Source organism: Brienomyrus brachyistius, chromosome 14 (genome assembly GCF_023856365.1).
Source record: "Brienomyrus brachyistius isolate T26 chromosome 14, BBRACH_0.4, whole genome shotgun sequence".
NCBI lineage: Eukaryota > Metazoa > Chordata > Actinopteri > Osteoglossiformes > Mormyridae > Brienomyrus > Brienomyrus brachyistius.
Genome location: NC_064546.1, coordinates 10,938,961 through 10,943,716, shown reverse-complemented (window position 1 = coordinate 10,943,716; position 4,756 = coordinate 10,938,961).

The following is a 4,756-nucleotide window of genomic DNA, read 5'->3' as shown; positions in this document are numbered from 1 at the left end:
TTCCATACTCTCTTTTATCTAACCTGAAGTGGACCTTTTTACCCGCATTTTCTACATTCTGCTTCAGATCTCTCTCACTGTAGCATGCATTGTTGTCGGGCTTAAACAGTTTGTTCTTAGATGCGCGGATGGGTCAGAAAATTAGGTTTTTATTACCATTTCATTTGCTTATGGTAGTGAACCGAGGTTAAGTCGCTGACTGAGGAGCTGTCATACTACAGACATGAAATATTGACTAAAATTCTTTAATGGGGATTGAGGCAAAGAAATTTTTGATAGGAATTAGGGTGAAAATTATTAAAACCCACCCACGACATGGACTCAGGATGATAATTAGTAGATCTCAATTACTCTAGTAAATAAATAAACAATATGCAAATATTTAAATATAAATCAGTCGCTGTTAAAATAGTTCATTATCATGATAAATGTTGGACAAATAAACTCTAGAATATATGCAATTATTAAATCAGGAGTAATTAGAACTTTCAATTTAAATATATAGAGCTGCCTTTGATTTACGGTATTTTTAAATCAGTTCTTGGGGAGGCGGAGTGGTGTTTGCTGATTTGTTTGGTTCCAATGTCATCAGACATTGCACTGTCTGCAGAGAAGAGCATTTTAAAATCACTTTGCCTCGTGTATGAGTCGGTGTTGAAGACAACCTGTCAGGGCATAATGATGATCCACAGAGAGGAGTATAGAGTAAATAGTCATTGTCTTAAATGGACCATAAGGAGTGTATATGGTTCAGGGTACTTCTCTGAAGATCTGCCCCTTGCATCTCGACACACAATTAAAGTGTGATTCTAGTCAATCACGCTGCTGCAGCAGCTTTTAATGCTTTCAAATTGCAAATAAATAATAGCAAGGAAAACTATTTTCATAACACCTGCGGATTATTCCTTTTTGTTAGTTTTGCTTTAATAGCCTTCGAATTGAATTGTATGAAGAAGCAGAACAAAAAGTAAATCAGCTGCCAGCATTTTTTTCCAAGGTAAGAAGTTACGATGATGTTGTAATTCAGCTGATAGCATTTTAGCTTCTCGTTTTTACCTCATTGCAGACTTTAAGAAGGCCTGCCTTTAGATGCCTGCTCTTGTGTGAGGGGATACATGCCTCATTCCCCAGGACTGGGTGTTTGTGGAATTCTGCGGAGGCTGTGCGTTTAGGAGCCTGGGGCGCGCCGCTGCTCCATAGCGGAGTCCGGGCTGCGTATGAACAGCAGACGTGCCAGCATGTGACAGCCTAACAGGCTGACAGCCAGGCTTCCAGCAGCTTGTCCGCCGTCGTTAAATCAGGCCCGTGTCACGTCCCGGACAACTTCCCACTCTGCCGTTCCATGGGCTTTTGGGGGTGGCGCTGGGGTTAGGGTATGTTTGTGCTTTGGCAACAATTGTTCCTGATGTACCTTGGAATCCTGTGGTAGGCAGCAGAGGTCACATGGCCAAGCGTGGGGTAACACTACTGTGGTCACTGCGGCCCCCCTCCGCCTTTATTTTGTGTCTTCAGTAGACATTAATAAAGATGTGCCACTGGATGTCTTCCTTCTGCCGTTTCTGCAACTCCATACCACATCCATAACCAGCAACTGCATGAACCCCCCCCCCCCCCATTCCAATAGACCTCTGGGTGGATTTCTGTATATAAGACAGAACTGAAAGAGGGAACAAAGGAAGCTGAGTTAATAAATGAATTAAACTGGAATACAGAGTCAACGGTGGAGGCGAAGAATTTCCCTGAAAGTGGTCTGATTCAAAGATTCAAGAAAGCAATTATACGCATTATTGTCATCAAAACTTTACTTGCTGGAATATGAGGGGAAATAATCCATATCTTCCAATTCGGAACATGGGGTTTAAAACTGAAAAGAGTTCCTGTTTTACTTGTATTAAAAATTACACCATTTAGTTAAATATTTTAAAATTGCTTTAATAAATCAGTGTTTCCCAACCTGGTCCTTGGGGACCCCTAGACAGTCCACATTTTTGCTCCCTCCCAGCTTCCCACCAGACAGTCCACATTTTTGCTCCCTTCCAGCTTCCTACCAGACAGTCCACATTTTTGCTCCCTCCCAGCTTCCTACCAGACAGTCCACATTTTTGCTCCATCCCAGCTTCCCACCAGACAGTCCACATTTTTGCTCCATCCCAGCTTCCCACCAGACAGTCCACATTTTTGCTCCCTCCCAGCTTCCTACCAGACAGTCCACATTTTTGCTCCATCTCAGCTTCCCACCAGACAGTCCACATTTTTGCTCCCTCCCAGCTTCCTACCAGACAGTCCACATTTTTGCTCCATCCCAGCTTCCTACCAGACAGTCCACATTTTTGTGGGAGCAATAACATGTAATAAATAATAAACACTGTAATAAATACATTGATACACAAAATAGAATCAGCATGAAGACGTATTCCTTCCTGGGCTTTCTTGCACAAGCTATGGAAGCCAGAGAAAAAAAGACATAAATATGGGAATATCCCGCTCCACACAACCGAGGCAAGATTTCAAACATGTGCCCTGGAGACGTGAGGCTGTGCTGCTGTAACACCCAGTACGTCACCATTCCATTATTGGCAAGCTCAGAAGACCTGGTCTATCTTTTCACATCATACAACAGCCAAAGGTGGTATGGCAGGGGGAGACATGACCAAAACCTACGGCGTATGCTTCGGTCAAAGTGATCTCTTCTAATCTATTACAATGCTATAATGTTACAGTGGCATTGTGACCATGTACTGGATATGCAGTTATGGAAGACGTATGGACGGATGGATGTTATAAGGTTGAGTGTAGCGTTGCCACTTTCAATCTGAAGAAATACGTGTCATGATCTGGGTTGGTCAAGGACGATCCCAGTGCATCCTACTGATACAAAGGGAATTTTATTACAGATTGAACTCAAAGGTAATCAGGTAAACAAAAGAGACCATGAGGGGTCAAACAAAGGTAAACCGCCAAATCCAAAATTAACAAGACTAAAGCTAAAGTACATGTATATACAAGGGAAAATACAAAGGATAAAAACAAGTAACTACATACAGGGAATAATCAAGAACAAACAGATAGCACTAAAACTAACATCCACAATGACCAATGAAGGAACAGGGCAGGGGTAGACAGATATATAGACTGTTAACAAGGACATGATAAGGGACAGGTGTGCGCCACTACAACTAAACACGAGTAATCACATGTAACACATCACAAAAGGGAAAGAGGTGCAAGTACTTGACACATTAGGTTGGAAAACATTAGGAACGTACAGGATGGCCAGCGACATCTGCTGGTCAAATGGGAATATGACGGAACCACTAGGGACAGATCTTGACAACACAGGACCTTTTATCCACCCCCCCCTTCCTGGGAAGGTAAAATTTGTATAGTGGGGGGGATTAATGTGCACGTAAATATGGGACAGTTTTCATATTGGTACTGCAGTGCAATGACTGCAGTGCGTGAGCCAAAGGTGTTGCACTAGCAGCATTTGCTAGGCAAATGAATGACATGCTGCACTGTTTAATAAGAAAGTAAGAAACCCTCCCTAATGTTCTGCATCCTATCAAGGTCAAGACACACAGATATGAGACCCCCCCCCCCAGTCCCAATGCCAGTGTATTGTCTTCAAATGCTGAGTGCAGCACTGCTAATTAGTAATTTTAATCTCAGGTCTAATTATGAAATTATTTATGCACGTAATGTCATCTCTGTAAAGAGTTAGAGTACATGGCTTCATAAGTGGTAGCGTAATGACTGTGGTAATTCATTAAAAACACACTTTACTGTGGTCTCGTAAAAGGAAGCTGCATTATTTATTGTCTTTTCTCTTACATTAAGTCTCCAAGGTACATTTCTGAAACATTCAATTAGACTCCATACATGTTCCAAGTTAACAGCCTCATGAGAAATATCTGGAAATAATAATGATAACAACAACAGTAGTAGTACTAACAAACAGGGAGCACCACAGTTGCTCTGTGAGTAGCGCTGAGGCGTCACACTTTTGGAGGTGTGTGTTTGATTCTGGTTTTTGGCTTTGAGTGATTTGGATTCCCCATGTAGGCCATCTTGGAGTTTGCTCACTGTCCAAAGACATGCAGTTTTGTGCACCAGTATCTGAAAATTTCCTCTAATGTCTGATCATGCGTGTGTGTGTGTGTGTGTGTGTGTGTGTGTGCCCTATGATGGATCTGCAGCCAGTACAGGCAGCTCCTGCACTGAAGTCCTGAATTACTGTAGCATCCTGGCTCTTAACATGATCCTCTACTGTATAAGACATAGGATGACACATGGACAGATGGATGTCTTATTATATCCCCAACAGGGCACCGTAACGCATGGAAAACAAAAAACTTAAAAGTGGCAACTTATGCTGATATTTTTCTTACTTATTCCAGTGACCCCTCTGGCTCATATAATCAAGCAGAGGGCAATAAATAACCAAACCACAGTCTGCTTTTAAGATAATCACAATCTACGAGTCCAATTCTATACCCTATTTACGGGGAGTGTTAGCCATTCAAAATTAAAATGAGCCCATCATCGCTGAGTGTCATAAATAGGTATTTATCAGGATTAGGGGATTTCGTAGCCCATCTGAAGCACACGGGGGCCGCCGGCCACGGAGCCCCTTCTCCCTCATTCCCCCGCCATGCAATTACCGCACAACGGTAACAAAAGTGACACGTTTGAGGAACAGATAAAAAGACACAAATTGGCTAGTAATGGCGATATTTCCTCATCTTTAGGGAAACTC